Source organism: Lissotriton vulgaris, chromosome 7, assembly GCF_964263255.1.
Source record: "Lissotriton vulgaris chromosome 7, aLisVul1.2, whole genome shotgun sequence".
In the NCBI taxonomy this organism is placed as follows: domain Eukaryota; kingdom Metazoa; phylum Chordata; class Amphibia; order Caudata; family Salamandridae; genus Lissotriton; species Lissotriton vulgaris.
In genome coordinates, this window is record NC_141695.1 from 1463448321 (window position 1) to 1463476073 (window position 27753).

A 27753-nucleotide genomic window follows, 5' to 3' on the forward strand; every position below is an offset into this window, starting at 1 on the left:
AAGAGTGCTCCTGTTACCAACACATTTCTGATCTACCCATGGCATCCATCTTAGATCATGGCGGCCATTTTGTGTTTCTTGCCCTCACATACGCAATAACCTCTGATCAATTCATTTCAATCAAGGACACGTAGCCTTAGCCGGAGATTCACCTCTCTAGTGACACGTGCACCTTAGACCAGATCACGCTGTAGCTGCATGACTCGACAACGGCTGCCTCCTCTGCCCGAGGCCAGTCCTGCTAAACTGGTCTCCGCGTCCATTTTCCTGATCATGATTAGGCGGCCGAAGCCGGTAGCCTTGCCCATTTACAACCCACAAACATCCCTTATCCCACTTTTCTATCTTCCACACCTGGCTCCGTTCCTTTCTTTCTGAATCTTTATTAGGGGGAGGTAACGAAATTTACGATGAGGCGGTCCGGCTCTTGAATGCAATATTGACAAGGGATTGTGATGAACTAGTGGGAACCCCTCTTCGTAATGTTTGGCCTCAAATATTATCGACGGTTCCTGTGTAACGCCAAATATTTATTGTTTTAGGCACAAAGGTTTTGGGAATGTACTACATGTAAAGAATTTGCCCCAGCTTAAAATTCAGTATATAAGGAGCAACCCTCTTTGTACAAATCGAACAGGCTCCTAGATTCTGCCCATGTGTAGTTTCTGTGACTTCTGTGTCCCTGCAGTAATAAACCTTTGGTCTTTGACGCCACCATCGAGAAGCCCGTGTTTCTGTTCATTTGTGCACCAAGGCAGGTGGAACTCCGGGGTCTTCGGGTGTTGTTCCCTGACACCTCTGGACGGAACCAAAAAGTCCAGAACTCCAATTGGCGCCCAACGTGGGGCGACGTCATTCGGTACCGGTCCAAAAGCCTGAAGAGTTCGAGAAGCTTCGTGTGAAGATTCCTGAGGGAGGCGCCCCACTTCATCGATCCCGGCATATCGCAAAAGTGGCCCGAAGTTCTCTTCCACGAGGGTTCCCGTTCAGGACGGCTGCAGTGGGCCGTTGCCTTGACCGTCGCCCTGTCTTGGACCCGAGGTGCAGTCCTTAGTACAGCGAAACGTGACGGGTTTCTCCTTGGTGACGTCTTCAGTGCCTCAGTTAAGTATTTAGTGGTTGCTAGTTGGTTACCTCGTGAGGGTTGTTAAAATCCTTTTTGGTTCTTGGTTTGGTTTGGTTTTGTAAGATTATCACTGGTTGTTCTGGTTACGATAATCTATTTGGTTTAGTTTGGGTATCGATACATCAGTTCGTTTTTGGTAGGCCTAAGTTCTTGGTTCAGGTGCACATATCTGTTTTGTGTTTTGTTTGTTCTGTGTTCCGGATTGCAAAATGGTAAGTCGGAGAAATTGTATGTTGTCTTGTTTTGGTTGCAACAGTGATTCACGATTTGAGGACTCATGTCTGGTTCCTCCGATTGGGACTCCCTTATATGATCTATACTGTAAACATGGTGTGGGTCCTATATCTTATAATGAGGTGTGGGTCCGATATACGAAAAAAGATGGTGTCCTTAGTTGGCCACTGCATGGTAGTTTTGAACCCGAAATCCTTGATAATTTAGAAGCGAAATTGTTTAGGAAGAAAGCCCGGCCGGCAATGTTTGATTCTTTCCGTTATTGGCGAAAAGAATCTAAACAGAGAGAGATTAAAAGATTGAAGAAAGAACAGAAAGAGCAAGAAGAGTTGACTCTAGAGCAAGCGGCTAAACAGCTGCAAGTTAACGAGTCTGAGAAGGCCATAGAGGTGGCCATTAGAGAGCATAATTTAGCGATCGACAAGTGCTATCCTGCCTTGCCATTGAAAACAGCTAAGATACTGGAGGACCCCGAAAACGATCCTTTGTTGTCTTATTTGTTAAGGTCACCTCCACCGTATGCACAAGGTGCTACGGCTCCACCTTTACCGAATGTTCAACTGCCGGTTGTCGGACAACCTGGTATTCCTGCCCCTCAGAATCAAGCTCCTGTACCTCCTGTGGTCAATGTGAATGTTCCTACGGCACCTCCTCCTCCTGGGTTGCCGACTTCTATACCTGTATCTGTTTCGCTTACACCTACTGTTCCACAAACTATCTTCATCGATACTCCTACTGTCCCGCTATCTGTTCCTACCTCTACTGTATTCTCTGCGTCTGCTAGTATGTTGACTCCACTTTCTGTTCGTCGAAGAATCACTGATTCTGTTTCTAGCATTCTGTCTCCTTTCTATAAAACTTTAATCAAGACTCCTACTTCTGACTCTGTCCAAAGACGTAGCCAGCTTCCGAGTACTGAGGAACGGGGAATTTTAGATTCCACGGCTCTCAGATGGATTTCGAAGAGTAGGAGATATAGTACGAGAGATGTGCTAGACACATTTATGCAATGGAAGGAACCAACGCAACGGTATGTCTTTGATGAGATGTGCTCCCTTTTACGTGATGAGTTGGAAGAAGATGATGTTGAATCTAATTTAGAAGACTTAATTAAGGTTCAGAAAGAGTTTGCTGCAGGAATGATAGTAGGTCAAAATATAGAAGAAGCGATGGAACTGATTTTAAGTTATAGGAGTGATCCATCACTTCGTTCGCCAAGAGATTTAGAGAAAAGTAAGACGAAATTAAGTCGCCAATATCCAATGAGGGAGGTTCCTCCAATTTGGCGCGAAGCTGTACAAGCTGATAATGTTAATGGTATTGTAGCTGCTCCGGCCCAATTCCAAAGAGTGTGGATACACATTCCATGGAAACGAGCTGAAGTGCTAGCAGTGAAGCAGGCCTTGCCAGACCCGCGTAAGAATCCTGCTGGATACTATAAAGAACTAGCGCAGACAGTTGAGGCTTGTATAATGAACTTAGCGGACATCGATATGTTATTTGGTAATGTAGTTCCGCAACCAATTTGGGCTAAAATTCGTAAAGAAAATCATCCAGTTGCCCTAGGTGGTGATTGGGCAGCTATCATTGCAGCGGATGGTCAGCAAGTAGGTGGTGCAAAACCCGAACCCCTAATTGCTAATCTTCCAGGTAGAATAATTGACTTAATGAAGACTCTGATGCCCGCATTGCGTGTTAATTGGGACAAGTTGTCCGCATGCAGGCAAAAGAAAGACGAAAGTGTCTCCGACTTTTTCACAAGGTTCGAAGAGACTTTTGTAGATCATAGTGGTCAGGATATGAGCACAGAAGGAGGACAGAGACTGTTTGTCGATAAGTTCGTGCATAATTTGTTACCTGAGTTATGCAATAAATTAAAAGATTCCGAGAGTGCGTGGGCTGTCTCTACAACTGCGCAAATACTTGCAACTGCACAGTATTATATATATATAAATTTCTTTATTCGGCTTGTTTCACGATGGAAAAAACCATAAAAGAGCAAAGAATCATACAGTGCAAAAATACATTTGTTACATAAAATTTCATATAAAATTCATTCCATAATATAAAAATTAATCTGGGGATGCGATGGGCCGCTCAAAGTTAAAATTTACCAAGATTTTAAAGGTTCTTTCTATGTCTCAGAATGCATTTTAGAAAACTACTAACAAAATAGCAGACATTTTCCGTTTCCAACATTTGCAGTCTTAAGAGGGCAGGTCTGCATTGTCTTAGCCCCCACGTTCTTAATATCGGTAAAAGCCAGGTCTTTCTGTGGGCTTGATGGTATTTACAGAGTAGGATCACATGCAAGTTAGACTGCGTTGACAAACCGTCACATGGGCAGGGGGAAAGAATGTCACTCCAGCAATTTTGTGTTGGGAAGGTAACCATTCTGAAGAAGGTATTGAACCTGAATCTTGTGATTAACATTCTTTCATAGGTTGTTATTTGAAGTACCAAGTACGGGTGAATGTCAGGGGCTGTTTGGATCATATTTGCATGGATGACTGCCGTTTTTGAGGAAATGGATGCTAGTCTTAAAGTTTCCAGGTGTCTTAGTGCTTTCTGTTTAAGATCTTTTTTCGAGATGTCTGTTACTGACACCGGGTCCAGATAGTAGTTCTCAACACCTAGGTCGGTGAAAAAGTTTCTCACATAAGAGAGCCATTTTATTTTTGTGGAGTGATCCAAGTTCATTGTGTCTAAGATAATGGCTTGTGTCAGGGCGTTTTTGTCTGACTTCCATATGCGTTGCCACAGCATCAACGGCTCAATTTTAATTAGGTCCTCTATGTAGGGAATGGCTAGTTCGAGATGAATTGCATAGGTAGAGGTGCCTTTAGGAGTGGCTAGCAGAAATCATAAGAAGGCGTTTTCAGCTTTCTGGATGGGGCTAGTGTTTATGTAACCCCAGACTCCCGCGCCATAAGTTGCGATTGCCTGGCATTTGGCGTTATAGATCTTGAGGAGCTCTACTGGTGGTCTTTTGCCTAATCTCTGTGAAAAGGTTGTTAGAGCAGCAATAGCTCTCTTAAATAGGAGTGACCTAGTGTTCACTGCTGGCTTCCAGCTAAGTTGGCCATCTATCATAACCCCTAGATAGGGGTACTGAGAGGTAGCTTCGAGCTTTTGGTTATTGAGGAGAATGGGATTGGTTCTTTTTTGACCTCTACCAACTGTCATTACGAACGTTTTTTTTACGTTCACCTTTAGGTCGAGTTTGCCCATGAATGAGGTGTATTTAATTACTGCTTTCTGCAGTTCTCGGGGCGTTCGCGCAAGGATGACAGCGTCATCCGCGTAGAGCAGGGCTGGAATCAGGCGGCGGTTTATGCGTGGGAGGTCCTGGGCCCCCCTCAACATCTCCCCCTCCAAACCATTGGTATAGAGTGAGAAGAGGAAGGGGGCCAGGACGCATCCCTGCCTGACCCCACGCCCTACGCTAAACGGTGACGTCAGCTCTCCGTTTACCCCAAAGCGAACTCTAGCTGTTGCCCCAGTGTAGAGCTCTCTTAGGAAGTCTAAAAGGGGTTGATCTACTCCCATCTGGGCCAAGACCTTCCACAGCTTTGCGTGCGAGACGCAGTCAAAAGCTGCGGATAGGTCGACAAAGACCATATATATCTTGGAAGGAGTGGCCTGGGTGTATTTGCTCATTATTAAGTGGAGATTAAGAGCCTGCTCTAATGTACCAAAGCCCTTGCGGAAGCCAAATTGGATGTCAGAGACTATGCCCCGGTCCTCACTCCACTGCTGGAAGCGCTCTAGGATTACTCTCCCCACTACTTTCCCGAGCGAGTCCAGCAGTGAAATGGGCCGGTAGCATTTTGCGTCTTGACGGTCCCCCTTTTTAAAAATGGGGACCATTATTGATTTGGTCCAGGAGGTAAGAATTCCCTCGTTCGCTGCCGCTGTGCAGACTCTAGTTAGGATGGGTGCCCAGAGGTCTAAGTTGCTTTTGAAGAAGCCCACAGGGACCCCATCCGGCCCTGGAGCCTTGCCTGATTTACTGCTCTGGAGTGCGGCTATGAGGTCTGGAATGTCGAAAGGAACCAAAATGGGGTAGTGTGGTTTTAAAAGCTTGGGTTCTGTTGATGAAGTGTTTTTAAAAATCTCTTCAAAGTGAGAGACCCATGTTTTTTCATCAATGGCGACTTCTATTTTTGGGATGCCGTTATCAGTAAGGTAAGGGCTTCTTACTGTGCGCCAGAAAAGTTCGCTATTTTTTGAGACTGCACCTTTATGAAGATCCTCCCATAGTTTTTGCTTGAGTTGGGCAGTTCTCAGCTTTCTTTCCCCTGTATATTGGCGCCTTAGGAGTTGGATCTGGGCTGCATCTCGCGGTTTACTTTGAAGTGCAGATTTTAGTTTTTTTAAGGCAGCAGTGCAGTTGTGGTTAAACCATTTTGGTTTTGTGGTGGATTTTGAATTGGGTTTTGAGGTAAGTAGGTCCTTTATAAAATCCAAAATTTGTTTGAAATGTATCAGGACCTCCTTATGGCTTGATGCAAGGTCCAGGCATTTCACAATGTTTGGGTAGGCCCTAGTTATTAATTTTTTCAATATATCAGATGGATTGATTTTTGCCCACTTAATTGTAAAACCATTGTGTTTGCCAACCTGGATCTTGTTCTGTGTAAGAGTAACCGCCATCTCCAATTTGTGAGAGGAGTTAGGTGGCATAAATAACTTTATTGCTAAGGCGGAATGATCACTGAGGGGGGTGGCAATAACCCTGAAATCTTTGAGTTTATTCATGAGGTTTGGTGTAAGAAGTATGAAGTCTACTGTGGTTTGATGGCCTCTGCCCACATAAGTTGGAGCAAATTCATTTGGTTCTGCATCTAGGTGGTTTACGATGTGAAGCTCCAGGTCGGATAGGACGGTGTTAATAAAGTTTCCTACTTTATTGTGGGCAAAGTGCGCCATTGGGACGTTAAATTCGTCCATTATCCCACAGCGCAATGGGTTGGAAACTGTACAGGGGTGGAGATTAAAATCTCCGCCCCAGATTAGATGGACTGGTTTATTTACGGATCTAGAGTGATGAATCTGTTTTAATTTATCATGGAGAGTGGTTAGAAGAATTAAGAAGTTTTCTTCCGATAAGTTATTATAACTATTGGTCAGGATTATTATTTCTTTGTTAACAAGAGTTAATGAAAGAATTTGGTGGTTAGCATCCTGCGAGAGAATAACCACTTTGTTAAGCGGTAGGGTGTTTGAAATGTAAGTTATTAACCCGCCCTTTGGTCTGCCCATTGTACTAGGTAGTGCTGGGACGGAAAAGGTTTTATAGCCTTGTAGATGTAGTTCCTCTACAGACCATGTCTCTTGCAGACAGATTAGTTGGTATGATTTTAAGAACTCCTGGGCGGAACCATCCTCGATTTTATTGCGGAGGCCCGCGGCATTCCAGGAGAGTACTGTAATTGATGAGGAATCAACATTAAGTTCGTCTATAGAGGCTGCGGGTTCATTATTTTTGGGGGCTAGAGTAGTTATAAGAGACTGAGGAGAGGGGGGTACCTGGGGCTCGGTTGAAGGGATTTCTGTTGATGGTCAATCGACCATTTCTAGGCCATTATACCTATTGTGTAGGGTGATGTTATGCCATGGATCCCACCGGGGTTGTTCCCTGTGAGGGAACCATTGGGTATAAGGCCTTCTGTCATCCCAACGTCCACCCTGATGGCGTTGTCTTACTGTGTGCCAGGAGTAATCTGGCTCGTGTAAGTTAGGGGGACCATGGTATCTGGGGATTAATGGTTCATCCTGTCTGGGGAATGGGGCAGACCAGGGAGGCTCCTGTTCCAGTGTGAAGCCCCCTGCCTGTCTAAATGGATAGAAGAAAGAAAGTGGTTTGACCTTGATTCCTCCATTTTGGGTGATATCTTCCCATGAACAGACATAGTCTGTTATTCGCGGGTCCTCGAATGTGATTGTTATGCAATCACCGGGAATGGTTTTTCTAGTACTGCCCACCCACGGTACCCTAGCAACAGATCTAATTCTTCCGCTCCAAGAAGATGGAATCGGGCGGTTGGTCTGGAGCCAATGCTGGGCTTTGTTTTTTAAGGACCAAATAGGTTCTGGGGTAGAGTCTGTTAGTTCCGGTACTCCCGCCATCACCACCACGTACGGTGAGGCCTCAGGAGGAAAGTCTGCTGGGAGTCTTGGAGGACCATGATTCCTCGCAGCACCTCTCTTGGGCCTGTCCGCTGGGGTTTTTGGTGGAGGGGGTGGAGGGGCAGAGGTTTTTGTTACTGTTTTAGTTGTATTCTTAGCAGGAGTTTTATTAGTGGAGATACTAGGTGCTGCCGGGGTGACGGCAGCTGTAGATGCCGCACCTGGGGAAATTATACTAATTATCTGCTGCGAGTTATTGGTGGAGGACGAGGCTATTGCAGTGTTTGCTATTTTGGTTGTATTTGATGTATTTTTGTTAACGGGAACGTTAGGTGTAGTTATCCGGAGAGTTTTTTGTTGTGGGTTGGGAAGAACTGGGTTTGCAGTAGTGGTTGGCTTTTTAGTGTTGTTTCCTCCTATTTTCTGTGGGCATGATGGATATGCTGACTGTTGAATTTTTAAAAATTTGGTGATTAGTGTCTCTATGGTTATTAACCGATGTTCTAGGGGTTGTAATGCATGTTTAACTATATTAGCTATTGCGGTGAGGGTTAACTCATTAGCCTCCGTAGCCTTCAAGTCCGCTTGGGCTTGCTTGTTAGGGTGGTGATCCAAGACTATTGGGGGGGCTCTTTCCTTCTCTGTCTGATTGACTGACGCTAGAGTCTCTATTTGTGGTGGTCCGTCATCATGAATTTGTGGGGTACTAAAGGGTAGTGGCAGGCTTGCTAGCGTGATGGAATTTCTAGTCGCTCTTTTCTTACTAATGGCTCCCTCCCTCCTGCCCCTTTCTATTCTTTTGTCTATGGAAGAAATTTGTGTGGGTGTTGTAGGAACCAGTTCTGGGGTTTTTTCTAAGTCGGAGCTGAGCTGGGAGTCCGCCAGCTGGGATACTGACAGATCTACTGTGTTCGGCAGGCTGCGCCTCTCATGTGTCTGTGTTCTCTCGGCGTTTGAAGCTCCCAGTGCTGGAGATCTGGCTTCCGCTAGCATGCCTAATGAAGATCTCTTAGCGAATGCCAGATCTAAGGAAACCCTTTCTTCTATTAATGATATACTTTCATCTATGAGGGTGTTAGCCTTCGCTAGAAAGTCGTCCATGGGGCCAAGTAGTTTACCTGCGGAGGTAGGGGCTTTGGTTTTAGATTTCGAACCCCTCGTATTCACCATTATTATCCTTATTAAGATCAAGGGAGTGGCGGGTATACGGGTAGGAATATCAGGGGGGTGGCCCAGTCCAGTCTCTACCAGCCTCTAACGGCCTAGAACGGCCCGGTCTTTGCCCGGTCTTCGCCCCGGGCTGCGACCCGCGCGCGACCCGCGACGCGTTAGAGACTGGCTGATGTTATAGGAGGAAATGAGGGCGTGGCCGCCGGGGGAAGAGGCGCCTGCTGCAAAGAGCGGTGGTTTCTGGGCCTCGCAGTCCCCCGGTAGGCTTTTCCAGGGCACAGCCTCTGCACTACGACCTGGGCGGGTCGCGCTGAGAGCGAGGTGGAATACCGCCGATTGCAGTAACGCTCCCACCAGCCGACCTCAGCCACAGGGAATGCAAGCAAGTTCGTGGACAGGGAAGCAGTTCCTCAAGCCAGGAGCAAGGAGCAGGTCAGTGAGCGGCACCCGCGCAGCGGGTGTCGCGAAAGGTTTTAAAAGAGCCTATCAGATCAATGGGCGTGGCCGCCGGGGGAAGAGGCGCCTGCTGCAAAGAGCGGTGGTTTCTGGGCCTCGCAGTCCCCCGGTAGGCTTTTCCAGGGCACAGCCTCTGCACTACGACCTGGGCGGGTCGCGCTGAGAGCGAGGTGGAATACCGCCGATTGCAGTAACGCTCCCACCAGCCGACCTCAGCCACAGGGAATGCAAGCAAGTTCGTGGACAGGGAAGCAGTTCCTCAAGCCAGGAGCAAGGAGCAGGTCAGTGAGCGGCACCCGCGCAGCGGGTGTCGCGAAAGGTTTTAAAAGAGCCGGTCAGATCAATGGGCGTGGCCGCCGGGGGAAGAGGCGCCTGCTGCAAAGAGCGGTGGTTTCTGGGCCTCGCAGTCCCCCGGTAGGCTTTTCCAGGGCACAGCCTCTGCACTACGACCTGGGCGGGTCGCGCTGAGAGCGAGGTGGAATACCGCCGATTGCAGTAACGCTCCCACCAGCCGACCTCAGCCACAGGGAATGCAAGCAAGTTCGTGGACAGGGAAGCAGTTCCTCAAGCCAGGAGCAAGGAGCAGGTCAGTGAGCGGCACCCGCGCAGCGGGTGTCGCGAAAGGTTTTAAAAGAGCCGGTCAGATCAATGGGCGTGGCCGCCGGGGGAAGAGGCGCCTGCTGCAAAGAGCGGTGGTTTCTGGGCCTCGCAGTCCCCCGGTAGGCTTTTCCAGGGCACAGCCTCTGCACTACGACCTGGGCGGGTCGCGCTGAGAGCGAGGTGGAATACCGCCGATTGCAGTAACGCTCCCACCAGCCGACCTCAGCCACAGGGAATGCAAGCAAGTTCGTGGACAGGGAAGCAGTTCCTCAAGCCAGGAGCAAGGAGCAGGTCAGTGAGCGGCACCCGCGCAGCGGGTGTTGCGAAAGGTTTTAAAAGAGCCGGTCAGATCAATGGGCGTGGCCGCCGGGGGAAGAGGCGCCTGCTGCAAAGAGCGGTGGTTTCTGGGCCTCGCAGTCCCCCGGTAGGCTTTTCCAGGGCACAGCCTCTGCACTACGACCTGGGCGGGTCGCGCTGAGAGCGAGGTGGAATACCGCCGATTGCAGTAACGCTCCCACCAGCCGACCTCAGCCACAGGGAATGCAAGCAAGTTCGTGGACAGGGAAGCAGTTCCTCAAGCCAGGAGCAAGGAGCAGGTCAGTGAGCGGCACCCGCGCAGCGGGTGTCGCGAAAGGTTTTAAAAGAGCCGGTCAGATCAATGGGCGTGGCCGCCGGGGGAAGAGGCGCCTGCTGCAAAGAGCGGTGGTTTCTGGGCCTCGCAGTCCCCCGGTAGGCTTTTCCAGGGCACAGCCTCTGCACTACGACCTGGGCGGGTCGCGCTGAGAGCGAGGTGGAATACCGCCGATTGCAGTAACGCTCCCACCAGCCGACCTCAGCCACAGGGAATGCAAGCAAGTTCGTGGACAGGGAAGCAGTTCCTCAAGCCAGGAGCAAGGAGCAGGTCAGTGAGCGGCACCCGCGCAGCGGGTGTCGCGAAAGGTTTTAAAAGAGCCGGTCAGATCAATGGGCGTGGCCGCCGGGGGAAGAGGCGCCTGCTGCAAAGAGCGGTGGTTTCTGGGCCTCGCAGTCCCCCGGTAGGCTTTTCCAGGGCACAGCCTCTGCACTACGACCTGGGCGGGTCGCGCTGAGAGCGAGGTGGAATACCGCCGATTGCAGTAACACTCCCACCAGCCGACCTCAGCCACAGGGAATGCAAGCAAGTTCGTGGACAGGGAAGCAGTTCCTCAAGCCAGGAGCAAGGAGCAGGTCAGTGAGCGGCACAGTATTATGAAAACAGGGATAAAGAGGAGAAAGAAAAATCAGATAAGAAAACGAAAGACTTAAAGACTAAAGTTCTTTTGCAGCAGGCGTATCCGCCTCGCACAAATCAGAATAATACGCAACAGGGTTCGTATCAAAGGACAGATTATAGTTCACCTAGACCTCAATATCAGTGGAACCAGTGTGCGTACTGTAAGAAAGAGGGTCACTACAAAAATGAGTCTCCGATCTTAGCGCAAAATAATGCAGCAGCAGCCCAGAGAGGTCGTGGTGGTTTTGTGCAAAATTCTAGAGGTCGAGGGCGAGGTGCTATGCCTCCACAGACGAATGATCGTCCTTCCAATCACTTTGATCAACGAAATGGACAGTCTGCCCAGCAAAATAGATCTCAACAGTATCTTGTTGAAGACTATTGTGAAGTGGATGAGGGATTTCAGCAAAATGGGTACTAGGACAGCCATGGACAGAGAGAGGGAGTAGTATCAGTTCCAGTAGATCAGAGTGGGCCTTATGTCGCAGTAGCAACATCAGGTGTAGTCGAACCGTTTCTGTTGGATACTGGTGCAGCAAAAAGTTCTATCATTCATGCGAAACTCCCTGGCGCACCTTTGTCCGGCTTAACAAATGTTTCTGTAGGTTTTTCAGGCGCCCCTGTTTACAACCCCATATCTGGTCCTTTGTCTATTTCTGTTGGACCGTGTCAATTGAAAGCACCTCTTATTTTGACGACGGGTTGTAATGAAAATCTGCTTGGTTTAGACTTGTTAAAACGACTATATGCGACATTGTACTGTTCTCCGGAAGGAGTACAGCTTACATTGGGCAAAAGAATCACCTCTCCGATGTACTTGTCAATGGATGCACTCCCACCAGAGCTGCGTTCACTCCCTGATTCTCTTTGGGCGACTGGTCCTAATGATGTAGGCCTTTTAGAAATACCACCATATGTAGTCACTTTGAAAGCAAATGCAAAATTTCCACGAATTCCTCAATATAAGATATCTAGTGAAGGTGAGCGTGCACTTCTATTGATTGTACAAGACTTGATTAAAAAAGGTGTGGTTGAAGAAACAAGAGGAAATGTCTGTAACAGTCCTGTATTACCGATTTTGAAACGAACTGATCCTACAAAGCCTCCAGTGTATAGGTTTGTCATCGACCTCAGAGAAGTTAATAAGATTGTGGTCCCGCAGTTTCCTGTGGTTCCAGACATTACTGCCTTGTTAACATTGATTCCTGCTACAGCCACATGGTTTTCAGTCATCGACTTGAAGAATGCCTTTTTCAGCATTCCGATAGCCGAAGAAAGCAGGGATATTTTCGGCTTCTGTCTAGGAGGTCGAAGTTTCAGATTTAAACGCGCTCCACAAGGCTATTGTGAAAGCCCATCTATTTACAGTCAAGCATTAAAAAGTCAGTTAGATACCTTTGTCCTTCCTCCAGGTTCTGCCCTAGTACAGTATGTAGATGATCTTTTAGTGGCTGCCGATGACAAGGAAACTTGCAAAGCAGCTACGATTTCGTTATTGTATCATTTGTCTAAGTTGAATCATAAGGTGTCACCTTCGAAAATGCAATACTGCTGCCAAGAAGTGACCTACCTAGGTCATCTCTTGTCAATGGAGGGAAGGAAGTTGACCCCAGAGAGAATAAAAGCAATTATGCAGATGAGTGTTCCTCGCACGCAGAGAGAAGTACGTGCCTTTCTAGGTATTACCTCTTACTGTAGGCAGTGGATCCCAAATTTTTCTCTTTTAGCAAAACCGTTGGTAGCCTTGACTGGGAAAAATGTTCCGAGTCCGGTGCCATGGTCTGATGAATGTCAGGAGAGTTTTTCTGAGTTACGAAATGCACTATGTTCAGCTCCTGTATTAGGTACACCTGATTACAGTAAGCCATTCACGCTCTATGTTCACGAGAGAGAAGGTTGCGCGTTGAGTGTTTTGACACAGAAATTTGGTGATAAACAACGCCCTTGTGCGTATTTTTCATCAACATTAGATCCGGTAGCTAGAGCGTTACCTAGTTGTTTGAGAGCTACAGCGGCAGCTGCGGCTTCCATTCGACAATCTGCTGGTTTGGTGATGAACAACATGCTAGTGGTCATGGTTCCTCATGCTGTAGACACACTCATGATCCGAACCAAGACACAACACCTTACCAGTGCGAGATTATCTGGTTATGAGTTGACATTATTAGCGAGTCATATTCAGATCAAAAGATGTAATGTATTGAATCCAGCAACATTGTTGCCGGCTAATCAAGAGTCGAGTGATTCCGAGCCCCATGATTGTTGTTTTAGAACGGAGGAAGAGACAAAAGGACGCATTGATCTAAAAGATACTCCATTATCAGATCCAGATGGCACGTTGTATGTGGATGGGTCATGTTTTAAATTGGAGAATGGTGATGTGACTGCTGCCTATGCGGTAACGACTCTAAGAACGATTGTGGAGACTGCAAGAGTGAGTCAGAATTCTGCCCAAGCTGCAGAATTAATAGCTCTAACAAGAGCGTGTGTTTTAGCTAAGGGAAAGAGAGTGAATGTGTTTACAGATAGTCAGTACGCGTTCGGCGTGGCCCATAGTTTTGGCCGTTTGTGGAAAGAAAGAGGTTTCATTACGTCCCATGGGACTAAGATCCAACATGGTCAGCTAGTTAACGATCTGTTGGAATCTTTAACCTTGCCGACTGAAGTTGCGATTGTGAAGTGCAGTGCTCATAAAGCAATCACGGATGATGTTGGTCGTGGGAATGCTTTTGCTGATGAAACTGCTAAAAAGACAGCTAGAGACATGATGAGCAGAATGTATGTTGCTACGTCTGCAAGATGGATTTCTGAATCTGGAATGTGTGAGGATACAGTGGAAAGTGTGAAAGAAATTCAGAAAGAAGCGACTGAGGAGGAAAAACGTGTTTGGAGAGAAAGTACGGGCAAGTTGGATTCGAGTGGGTGTTGGATTGATTTGTCAGAACCACAGCGTTGGATGTTGCCTGATGCGTATGTGCTTGCAGTGGTGACGATGGCGCATGGAGTAGCGCATATAAGTTCTAAAGGAATCTGTAAGATGTTGGCTCCGGTCTGGAAGAATGATGGGATCAGTAAATGCGCAAAGAGAGTGGTGAAAAATTGTATGGTATGCCTGATGCATAATCCTGGCAAGGGAACTCCAACTCCTGCTGGTCACTTCGCTCCTCCTTCCTGCCCCTTTGAAGTGATTCAGTTAGACTTCATTCACATGGATCGGTGTAATAATTTGAAATACGTCCTGGTGGTAGTCTGTGCTTTTTCCAGATGGATCGAAGCATACCCGCTAAAGGACAATACTGCCCTATCAACTGCCAAAATTCTTCTCAAAGAATATTTCCCTAGATATGGAATGCCACGGATTGTATGGTCAGATAACGGAAGTGAGTTCATAGGGAAAGTTATGCAGAGTGTGTGTGCCGGTCTGGGCATAAAACAGAAGTTCCACAGTGCGAACCATCCCCAGTCTGCTGGTTTAGTTGAGGGTTACAATGGCACCCTCAAACTAAAACTAGCCAAAATACAAGCATCCACGGGTTTGTCCTGGCCAGACGCACTTCCTTTGGCTTTGTTATCAACGAGAGCAACTGTACATTCTAGAGTAGGGCTTAGTCCCTACGAGATTGTCCTTGGCCGCCCGGCAAATGTGTGGGGTGTGCCTAGGCCAAAGGAGTTTTGTTCTCTAGAATATCCTATGTTGATCGACTACCTTTACGACTTGACTGCTAAATTGAGTCTCATTCACCAACAGGTTTTCGATGCATTGCCAAAGCCTCCGGAGAGTCCAGGGCATCAGCTGAAACCCGGCGATCAAGTCGTGATCAGAAACTTCGCGAGGACGAAGAACCTTCAGCCCAGATACGTCGGCCCCTTCCAGGTCCTGCTTGCAACGAGAACAGCAGTTCGTGTAGCTGGTCGCAAGCACTGGGTGCACGCGTCTCATGTCAAACGTGTGCCTCTGCCACTTCCTTACGACGACTGGGTGAAGAAGGGAATTGGTGCCTCCGAATTTGAACATACGCCAAAATTCGTCCCTCTCAGTGATGCCGAATTGATTACTGACTCTCCTCCTGAAAAGACTCCTTTGAACTCCGAACATTTGTCCACTGCATCAGAAAAAACTCTGTCATCTGCGAACTTGAACACTGCAACAGCTACTAGTGATACATTATTTGCCGATCAAACAGTTCCTGCAAAGCAAAGATACAATTTACGACCTCGTAATATGGACAAATAAAGCAGGCAACTGCCTATTGTGATATTTTGAAATTTTGAACTTTTGCCTCCAGCCAGGAAGTTTGCTATTGTTTTATTGTTTTTAAAATTGCCTTGCCGTCTGGGTAGCCGTAGGGTCGTGGCTGTGTGCCTAGTTGAATCTGCGGGGGTCAGACACAAGGTCGATCTTTCTGTTGGTTCTGGGAACTCCCAGGGCTGATAGAGGCATTTTCATCTACGTACACATCATCAGTGGTCGCGAGCGGATTGTAGAAGATGGAGCTTCCTGCGCTGCAACGAGAAAATGTGATTTATGTTCGCAGAAACAGACTTTACAGAATTCTTCACAGCAAATGCTTTTTAATACAATGTGCCGTTACATTTTCGATTGTTTTGATAACGTTGGTGGGTGGAATCGTCTTCGGTATGAGTTTAATTCTTGTGCCAGTAACCACAGTACCTCCCCTTGATCCTGCTACTTCTACTGTTTCTTCTATACACTCTTTTCATTCATTTCCTGAACATGAGCAAGCTCGACGCTCAGAATTCATTAATAACACTTTTGTACAGCTCTTGCACCAACACCAACTGGTAGTTAACACTACAGACTGCTGGGTGTGTGGCTTGATACCCCACACTATGGATAAAGGTATTCCCTATCTGGTTTTGCCTTTCAGCTACAATGGATCATTTCAGGCCCTTCAAACCATCTTTGCTTATGCCCTTGAAACCTATCCTCCACGTCCACCACGTTCCACTAAATATAACTCTGCCAACAAAGCTTTAGTCCAGGGAATTATTGACATGATCAAGGACGTCAATAATACTCCCTCTTACCCTAGAGACGAATTGCGAGTATATTTAAGTTGGAATTCTTCAGAGTATCGCCTTAGTTTGGGAGAAAGCAAGCGTAAAAGCTCAACTCCAATCTGGGTCGTACCTCACCGAGGTCAGGTCTGTTTGCAAGGTAATGGGAGAAATCCGAGAGCTCAGCTAGGGAGGAGTGAGTGCGTAGAGACTTACGTGTTTCCGTCTAACTCTTCCCCTGCTTTTCTTACTGCTAGGGGTACCTACTTCATCTGTCGAGACAGAGCTTATACATGGTTGCCTGCTGACTTTTCAGGTTCATGTTATATTGCTCGATTATTGCCTCCAACATACACTGCTTCATCTGATTACCACAAGGCCAGAGTAGCAAGAGGTGTTTTCAGCAAGGAAGACACTGCTGGTCAGGAAGCTGGAGACTTCTTCAAAGGCTTCCTTCCGTTCTGGGGGCCTATGGCCAATAGTAGAAACATACGTCAGCTAACACGGGTAGTTGAATCTACTATTACCGAAACTGCTGGTGCACTTAGCAATCTGACAGCTGAGCTTCAGGCGGATAGACTCATGACGTTGCAGAACCGTATGGTTCTAGACGTTATACTTGCAGATCGAGGTGGGGTATGCAGAATGATCCAATCGAGCTGCTGTGTCTTTATTCCTAATAATGCTCCAACAGTCTATGAGGCGATCTCGAAGCTACACAAGATTTCCGACTCTATTCATGTAGACAAGGGAAACTGGTCCTTCATGGAGTGGTTTTGGACTCTGATATCAGCGTGGGGATGGAAGGTTCTAATGGTCATTGGTGTCATCTTAGTATTCCTCTTCTCATGCTGCCTGATTATCCAGTGTGGTCCTGCTCTGTGTAGTCTTTGTACTGCAACCTGTTTTAGGAAACCACCTGCGTTTGGAGAAAAGGCGCGAGAAAGGATGATGATACAACAGCATGTCACTGACCTGATGAGCATAGAATTAGACTCTGACATAGACTGAGTAATTGCCTATGTAAGGGCAAAAGGAGGGTCTGAGGTTCCGTGACGATTTGAACCCGTGTTTTCAATATTGTCGGAAATACATAATATTGGTATCAGCGAACCGCAAATGATCCATTTAGCATATCCTGGTGTTTTCGCTATGCTACGAACAAGAGTGCTCCTGTTACCAACACATTTCTGATCTACCCATGGCATCCATCTTAGATCATGGCGGCCATTTTGTGTTTCTTGCCCTCACATACGCAATAACCTCTGATCAATTCATTTCAATCAAGGACACGTAGCCTTAGCCGGAGATTCACCTCTCTAGTGACACGTGCACCTTAGACCAGATCACGCTGTAGCTGCATGACTCGACAACGGCTGCCTCCTCTGCCCGAGGCCAGTCCTGCTAAACTGGTCTCCGCGTCCATTGTCCTGATCATGATTAGGCGGCCGAAGCCGGTAGCCTTGCCCATTTACAACCCACAAACATCCCTTATCCCACTTTTCTATCTTCCACACCTGGCTCCGTTCCTTTCTTTCTGAATCTTTATTAGGGGGAGGTAACGAAATTTACGATGAGGCGGTCCGGCTCTTGAATGCAATATTGACAAGGGATTGTGATGAACTAGTGGGAACCCCTCTTCGTAATGTTTGGCCTCAAATATTATCGACGGTTCCTGTGTAACGCCAAATATTTATTGTTTTAGGCACAAAGGTTTTGGGAATGTACTACATGTAAAGAATTTGCCCCCAGCTTAAAATTCAGTATACAAGGAGCAACCCTCTTTGTACAAATCGAACAGGCTCCTAGATTCTGCCCGTGTGTAGTTTCTGTGACTTCTGTGTCCCTGCAGTAATAAACCTTTGGTCTTTGACGCCACCATCGAGAAGCCCGTGTTTCTGTTCATTTGTGCACCAAGGCAGGTGGAACTCCGGGGTCTTCGGGTGTTGTTCCCTGACACCTCTGGACGGAACCAAAAAGTCCAGAACTCCAAAGAGAATATGGTCCTCACGAACCTTCAAGCAGGGTTCAGAAGTAAAGTGAGCACCATTGACCAAGTTTTTAGATTCTGCTGCCTATATTGGAAACATGTCCGTATTAAAAAGGATCACTTATACGTCGCCTTTGTAGATTTAAGGGCGGCGTTTGATTTAGTGCCACGTGAGCTGCTTTGGAGATCACTACATCAGTTAGGGTTGCCTAGCTGTTTGTTGGTTCAAATAATTGAGCTTCATGCTGGGAACTAGGCTAAAGTAAGGTGGGGCCCAAATGGGGAACTAACAGAAAATATACCGATCGAGCGCGGCGTTCGCCAAGGTTGTGTTTTTGCACCCACTTTGTTTTCCCTCTTCGTAAATGATATTCCAAGGCACCTAGAGGGATGCCAGAATGATTCACCTAAATTAAATGGCAAAAGGGTTCCCGCTTTACTCTTTGTGGACGATACCAATTTGATCTCACAGACTAAAAAAGGTTTACAGGCACTTTTATGTTCCTTCAGCGAATATTGTACCAATAAAGGATTGGAAATTAATGCTGCAAAAACAAAGTGCATGGCCCTAAATCCAATTAAACCTGATAAAGGAATACTTACACTACATGGCCAAAAACTGGAATTCGTTGATCACTTTTCTTACTTGGGGGTCTCCTTGGATTGTAACTTTACATGGAGGCCTCAAATTGAGAAAAGCAAGATAATATTTGCGCAGAATTCCAAGCCAATCCTTAATAAACATAGTCTAAGCACCAGTAAAGCAGTAACACCTGCAGTCGAATTATTTAAATTCAAAGTCCAGCCAGCAGCGCTTTATGGCGCTGAGATTTGGGGTCCCATGTCAAAAGATGTTTTTACAACTATGGATAATAACTTTATGCGTAGTTTGGTAAGGGCCCCGAAAGGCACCCCCTTGGTGCCGCTTCAGTTGGACATGAATTTTAAAAGGACAGATCATTACACTATTGTCCGGCCTTTAATTTTCTGAGTAAGACTTTGGCAAACGCCAGAACTGTGTGACTATAGGGATGGGCTGAAAGAAATCCAGCGCTTGGATGTGTCGAAATCCAATCCATGGCTTAGACACATCAAAGTATGGCTTAGTGATATAGGTTTGGTCCACTTATGGGAGAATCCAGAAAGGTTGCCTCCAAACTCAAAAACCCTGGTAAAAAAGGCATTTTGGGGTCTCATATGGGATTCATTGACTAATGGAAATAGTGGTGGGTCCTTCGTTTGTAATTTCTTAAGCTTTAAGGACCTGCCCTTATTCGAGGTTTTTCTTGATGAGATAGAGCCACCACTTGCAAAAAACTTTGTTTATGAAGCTAAGATATGGCAATCTCATGACCAATTCAAATGTGGCACGTTGGTCTAGGAAAAACAATCGTGAAAATGTTATTGTCAATGACATTTGTGTTATGTATGATGGGAACCTGAAGGAAGACGACATGCATATTCTCTTCTTCTGTCCTGCCTACAAGCTGGCAAGGATGAGGTGGATCAAACCATTGTGTAATCTCCTAGGAATAAGGTCTTGTACTAAATGCACTTAGAATAATCAAAACTGATACAATGCAAACAATAGTATTTAGTGCTAGTAGATTTTTACACTCCTTTTATTGCATTCGAAGGAAGAAGGGACTAAAGCTTTAACAAGGAAGGGAGCGTAATTTTTGTATAAAGGACTTATATTTTAAACTTTGTAAAAGATAAAATTGATAGGAGTAATTAATTGTGTAAAATTGTTTTTAACATCTATTGATTGTTGTGAAATGTTCTTTTAAAATGTATGTTTTTTAACTTGTAAATCTTTGATGGCTATGTTAGCCGAAATAAAGATACAAATTCTTAAATTCTTATTAGGACACGTAAATCCACCCTGCGTTGCTTTTTGTGTCCTTGTAAATACAGCCCCTTTTCACGCAGCACTTTGCGTGAAAGGGAAGTGTGATGAGTGTCGCTGTGGATATTCCCACGCAAAACCCATGGCTTCAGCTGCATTCCCAGATTTACAACCTTTTGTAAACCTGGGATTGCGTCAGAATGCTATGCCTCCCCAGGGGAGGCATAGGGTGGTGCAACAAGAAAAAATGTTTTGATTTCTCCTTGTTTTTTTGCTTTTTGTATGCGTGCTGCATTCTGCAGCACACATAGAAAGAGAAAAACACCTCTTGTGATTTTTTTGTGCAAGAAGGTATCCCTTCCTGCACAAAAACATGCCTCCCCATGACGCCGGCAACCTTACACCATGGTGCAAGGGTGCCTGCATTAACGTATGGCAGCCAGTTGTGCGCAGACGCTGGGGGGAGGTCAGGGATACGTCATATTTTTGTAAATATGACGCATCCCTTTGCTTCCAAAGTAACCCGGCACAGCCAAATGGCTTGCAGCAAAGTGCTGTGTTACTTTGTTGTAAATATGGCCCTTAGTTTCCAGAAGAATTGCGCCTGTGTTAATGGCTTGCAAATATTGCATTGTTTTCTATAGTGATGTTAGTGACAAGTGAAGGCGCAACAGATAAAATAATTGATTACAGTTCCCCCATCATTCCATTAGATGCTGTATTGGAAATGCTCCATTGGAATTATGAGATCTGCAGCAAAAACACAGATCATGTGAAGATTATGGCTGCTTAAATTATCTGAAATCTACAGTCAAACAAGCATTGGATTACCAGTAGGTCTGGGTTTATAGGAATGTTTTATGCTTGTATGAAGATTACTGGTAAGTAGGGGAGTAGATATGTACATGTGTGAAAGCAAAGAACTGTAGAATAATATTGGTGTAGGTTAAGAGGTCAGGTGACAGTTGCACTATCATACCAGACCTAAAAACCCATGTAGGTTAATGATTGCTCTTGTCCCATCTATGCTGCTGCCAGAGAAAAGCAACATACATTATTTAGTTATCTAAGACACTTTAATAGCATTACAATCTCTTGTGTGCCCCGAAAGTGCTTAGGCAGCTGGACAAATTAAGCAAAGTGATTGCAGCTGTGGAGGGCAAGCACTTTTTGTTGTAGCAGCACATACCTTCTGCCCAATCAAAACATGTTCTCCTGACTTCCAGCATTTGAGCAGAGCCAAATCTCCTCTCCTGTTGATTGTAATATAATTGTCTGGTGACAACTGCCCTGCCAAGCCAGACCATAAAAACCAGGGAGACATGAAAAGCAGGACTATATTTTATGTTGACCATGTAATCCCTCATTTATTAAGGGGGCCCTCAGGGTCCCTTCTGCAATGCCCTTTTGCTCCACCTTTCATAGTCACTGGGACTCCCAGTATCGGTAACTCTAGAAGATGTGAACTTGACTGGGCTAACACCAGGGAATTTATGATGTAGAGCTATCTGCACTGAAATCTGTAAAATAAGCAGATACAGTTTTTCTGCTCATTAGTACCTTTAATCAGGGGCATAAATTACTTCCCATTGTCTCACCCTTTTGTCTGTGAGCCTCACATCTTGAACCACAGACTCAATCTAGCCTAGCCTCAATGGCATCATTACTTTGAATGAAGCATCAGACCTGAAAGTTATAATTTTCTGTGAAATTGTCAACTCTTGGTCCAAAAGCTTTTCATTTCACTTGTGTGGTCCAATGAGCCTTGAAGTTTTGCAGCTTCATTTAAAAATCTGAAATCTGGGGGAGAAAAAGCAGAAGATAAACCTTGTCTGTATTCCATTTTCTGCTGGAAATACTGTAGGGAAAATATTATTGTAATGCTGCAGCAATAGTTGCTTTAGTGGTTCATTTAATTTATGGAAAAAACATCTCTAGATATGTTACCTATATTATTGGATCTAGTGAAAGTCCTACACATTAACACCCAGACTACTGTACATACAGGAAGTTGAGGCAAACTCTCAAACATAATATATAAAATCACGGGGTAAGCAGCGACATGTTCCTGAACCCCTAGTCTGAGGAGGAGCAAACACAAGATAAGCTCTTTATCCACGTAATGCATCTGACCGACATTGGGTCAATCTTGATGTCCAAGCAATGTGTTTCACCTAGGACGGCAGTGTGCATACCCCTTTAGAGGGCCAGGTAGGAAGCTTGGCCAATCAAAGAGTTTCCTTTTTCAAAATGTCAAGTTCTTCTTCCCATCATGGTGAGCGCACCTCTGTTCCTGTCTCCATAATGCCCCAGCTCCTCTCTTCTGATCCCTCTGCCACTGTTTTTCTATCCCATAACCCCATCTTCTATGGCCAAATTCCTCTGTTCTCCCTTTCCGTATACAACTGCAAAATTCCCCTCTGTCCTCAGTTCCTTTCTATCCCTGTATTCTCGCCCTCCTGTTTCTCTGTCTCTATGTGTTATTATTTCAAATTTGTTCTGGCTTCATGTCTTCCTGTGCCCATCCATCTTTCCATCTACCCTAAATGCTATGCCTTCTTGCACAGGTGAATATCTGCAGGATTTCTCCCTGCCAATTACATCCCTGATTCATCCCCCATGCCTTACTTTAACCCTGACGTGAGGTCTATTTGTACCCTTGTCCTCACGTCTCTTTATACCTCTGTTTCAATCACCATGTTTGGTGTTCCCCTGACTCCCACACTTTCCATTTCTCCTGTCCTGAGGACTTCTCTATCCTCTGTCTCATGTCTTCGATCTCCCACTAAATATGTTATGTTTCCACATCACAGTCTCTATGTACATCTGCCTCAATGTGTCCTGCACCTGTTGCCCCATCTCCTATACACCTCTCTCCATTATCTCTACCCTGTGTACATTGAAGTCCAACTTCCTTCATTTCCCCTGTCCTTCTTGCCTTGCATTTACTAGTAACACCATTTCTAATCCATGCTCTTCCTGGCCCTCTTCAACTCCTTGTGGCAACTTACTTAAGGTTAAAATGTGAAGTAAACCAAATACCGGAAATCTCATGGTGCCACTGGGCATCCGCCTCACCTTGAGGGGTGTGCCTTTCACATATTGAGTGCCTAGGATAATGTAAACATGAACACAACATGCAAGCAAACTTAGGCACAGTCATGCACAGTCTCTGAAAGTATACAGTGGTTGTGCTGCAAGAAATGAATATGGTCCTTCATGTATGTAGTTGATGGTCAAAAATATGTTTCCATGATCTCTTGTGTAAGCATACAATGGATCCCCCACCGATTCACCAATCACCAGCTTGTAGGAGATGTTGGAGAAGAGGAAAGTTGATTGTCATGCAACTGACAAATATGGGTACCAGCAGGTATCAGATCCGAATAGCCGTGACTGGGTAGATGGTCAACATCTTGCTTGGGCCTCTTGTGGCTTCTTCTACTTGAACAAATATTGGCACAGACAATTCCTGGGCTTATAGCTGTAATCAGTGACACACACCCACCTCATTCCTTACATGTTGCAGATGGTCTTGCTGAGAGTACTTCATAAAGCAACATTAGCACTTCAAGAGACAGCCAACATGCCCTCATTACACACACTACATGACAGATATTGGAAGCATGGCACCTGCATGCCGCATACTACCCAGTGCTGTTGTTTTACCTCTGCTGCACAACCTAACACCTCTCAGGGCCATGAACTAGTTGTGGTATGACAAAGAGAATTATTGGGGCTTGCACTGCTCAGTTCAACGATGATAATCCTAGTTATGATCTGTGGCGGGCTGAGGAGGTATCGCTGTTTGGTCCTTACAGCGTGAATAATAACAAAGTCTAATGCAAAGCTGCCCCAACCAGGGGGAAGACTCCTCCGAGCACTGCAGGAAAGACTAAACAAGTCTTGTTCACTTAGATGAATTTAATAAAGTTTTTAAACACGAATGGTGTACTGTGTATTATTTCCAATGTCAACTCATTAATTTCATGGTTGCAACGATCTCGAACAAATTGTCCAATGCATATATCATCAAATACATATATCGTCAGGTTTTATGTGTCCCAATGCATTTCGGGCTATCCTTCAGCCCTTCCTCAGGGGATTACTCTACAAAAAGAAAAAAAGCATTGCTATCAGCCTGTATGCAGAATAACGGTGTTTTAATAGGTGCAGGGTGAACGTCATGCAGGGGTGTCTAAACGTCAGTGATTGTTAATCTATGGGCATTGATACGTTAATGAGGTGGAAACCGATGGAGAACTACGGTGTTCAAAACCGAAACGAGCTACATGCTAATGTGGCAGGTATACGAATATAGCAGGTATACGAAAGTAGTTTCCGAAAGGTGGTGCCCAAAAAACGTGGTGGTGCGTTTTTACAAAAAACAGGTTAAATAGAAACCATATATCCCCAAAAATACAGTGGGGCATATTATCAAGGGGGTTTATCTCCGCTTTTTTGGCTTTAAAAGCCAAGAAAGCGGAGATAAAATTATCTCCCTATTACCTAGCTGTCGCTAACACCAGTTAGCGTCAGCTAGTAGGAGATAGCGACCATCTTGGGCCCCACTTTGCATGCCAGCGATATTTATCACTAATGACATGCAAAGTGGGCGTGCCAAGATGTTAGCGACTGAAAACAGTCGCTAACATCGCTATCTCCTATTACCAACTTTTGGAGATATTCGCGCTAAGCGCGAATATCTCCAAAAGCTAACACCTGCCCTGAGCAGTTCTTAGCCATGTTATCCAATGGGAGGTGGATAACATGGCTAAGAGCATTAGCTCGGTAATGCATGAATATCGCTGACTTTTCAGCGATATTCATGCATTGCGGCGATTTTTATCGCATTTGCGATAAACCTTGGTAATACCAAGGTTTATTTGCGGCAAAAATCACCGCAGCTCAGCGGTAAATTTTTCATGCTAACCAAGCAATAGCGATAATTATCGCTATTGCTTGGTAATATGCCCCAATGTTCTTTATCTGTATTTTTGGGGATATATGGTTTCTATTTAACCTGTTCTTTGTAAAAACGCACCACCATGTTTTTTGGGCACCACCTTTGGGAAACTACTTTCGTATACCTGCTATATTCGTATACCTGCCACATTAGCATGTAGCTCGTTTCGGTTTTGAACACCGTCGTTTCTCTCCATCGGTTTCCACCTCATTAACGTATCAATATCTCCAAAAGCTAACACCTGCCCTGAGCAGTTCTTAGCCATGTTATCCAATGGGAGGTGGATAACATGGCTAAGAGCATTAGCTCGGTAATGCATGAATATCGCTGACTTTTCAGCGATATTCATGCATTGCGGCGATTTTTATCGCATTTGCGATAAACCTTGGTAATACCAAGGTTTATTTGCGGCAAAAATCACCGCAGCTCAGCTGTAAATTTTTCACGCTAACCAAGCAATAGCGATAATTATCGCTATTGCTTGGTAATATGCCCCAATGTTCTTTATCTGTATTTTTGGGGATATATGGTTTCTATTTAACCTGTTCTTTGTAAAAACGCACCACCACGTTTTTTGGGCACCACCTTTGGGAAACTACTTTCGTATACCTGCTATATTCGTATACCTGCCACATTAGCATGTAGCTCGTTTCGGTTTTGAACACCGTCGTTTCTCTCCATCGGTTTCCACCTCATTAACGTATCAATGCCCATAGATTAACAATCACTGACGTTTAGACACCCCTGCTTGACGTTCACCCTGCACCTATTAAAACACAGTTATTCTGCATACAGGCTGATAGCCATGCCTTTTTTCTTTTTGTAGAGTAATCCCCTGAGGAAGGGCTGAAGGATAGCCCGAAATGCATTGGGACACATAAAACCTGACGATATATGTATTTGATGATATATGCATTGGACAATTTGTTCGAGATCTTTGCAACCATGAAATTAATGAGTTGACATTGGAAATAACACACAGTAAACCATTCGTGTTTAAAAACGTTATTAAATTCATCTAAGTGAACAAGACTTGTTTAGTCTTTCCTGCAGTGCTCGGAGGAGTCTTCCCCCTGGTTGGGGCAGCTTTGCATTAGACCTAGTTGTGGTATGGGCAGGAGAGCCATTTCAGAGAATGGCTTCAATCAGCAGTAGGCAAGCGTAAGAGTCTTACTACTGCATGCAGCAGAGTAGCCATCTGTGTTGATCGCCTTGCTTACTGTTGTGGAGAACATGCAACAGAAGACCAATGCTTTTGCTACAGCACTGGGCCGGTCTTACCATTTACCCAGCGGTGAATCTTTTTAGTTGCCTGAGAGGTAAAAAGGAGTTAACTTGGGATAGGCAGTGAATTTCGCTTTGCCGGCTGAGTTCGCAGAGTCTTGCAACTCCATGCTCCACTTGGAGCGTGGAGTTTGGCAAAAATTATGCCATTCATTGGAGCAGTGAAGTTTACTGGTGTGCACCACACACCCTTACTTATTATGATGGTTTAAGAAGTCCAACTTGCACCTCAGTTTTTCTTCAGTTTACAAACTCACCTAGTTGTAAAAAAACATGTTAATTATCCATAGTGTAACATGCCAATTGGCTGTAAAAGGAAGGTGTGCCCCAGCATGTAGGGATAACCTAGGGCGGTTTTCTCCAGAAAGTTTGATCTTGTGCATGCTTGCAAGACAGAGACGTGTTTTGTCTTTGCCAGCGGGCAAGCTCACCACCGCCCACATTTTGCCGAGTGATGCTCACCAAGAGTGTTCAACACATACATATGGAAATTAGTCATGCAGCTGCACGCAGCCGTTCTTCCAGAATGCAGGTGTAAATGATAAATCTAATGTAACCAAACTTTCTTTACATTATAGGAGGAAAAACTACTGCGCTCTGACCAGTTGAGTTGGGGAAAAGGATGACATTTGCATTTCACTCTGTTTTGATCTGATTATGCATTTGTTGCAATTCGGTTTAAAGTGAGCAGACAGAAGAATGTGCATTGTTACAGAACCAATCCTGAAAATGAAATCCTTCATGCACGCAGAGCCTTGTCCATCTGTGACTTTTCCAACTGAAGAAAATCGCAAGTGTGCAAGTTCTTAACCACACTTTGCATTGCAGAATTACTAAGTGCTAGAATTCAGGCACCCCATCATATTCCCACAGAACAGATTCTTGTCCCCAGAAGAGATGCCGAGGTCAAGGAGTCACGTGTTTCCAGAAGATTGGTGGATATCTGTTCTGTGTTCAGCTGGGAAGTGGGTGTTGCAGCAAAACATGCCCCTGCTTACTTGGTGTAAATAGAAGGACTTGGCCAGGTGAGGCATGGCCACACACACTGGCCCTCACTAGCTCTCCCTGAGGTCTAGAGCCATCTGTGCCCTTATCTGATGCCAAAGGTTGTTAATTTACGACTGACATGCTTTCAAGAATGCAGAAATTTCTTTATTGTACCTCACAAAATGTGTATTGTAACTACCAAAACGTGTAAACCAGGAGACTTTCCTTATGCACAAAACGTCGAGACTCTACCAGTCACTCTGTTTAATTAAACCAACTTGCTCCTGTTTTGCCAAACGCTTCTTCTCTTTTCATTTCTTTAAGGTAAATTCATATTTGAGCAAAAGCAGGCCACTTGAATCGGGTCGCCATAGGTTTCTTGGTTGGAACCTAGAGGAGAACCCACCTCTGCTGGGTTAGACGTGTGCAGCCTCAGTGCTACCTAAAGAGGGCACCTATGCAGCAGGTGGATGCAAGGTAGGCTACTATAGGAGAGCAGGCATTATGACAGCCAACCCAGTGGCGGAGGAGCGGGCTCATTCCAGCCTCAGTGTAGCTTTGAACTAAATATATACACTGAAACAATCAACGCTCGAGGAAACCATTCTCACCTTACAGTGAATGCTGGCCCATCTCCTGCCAACGTCATAGAAGGCCCACCTATTCAGATTCTGTGTGTCACACTGGG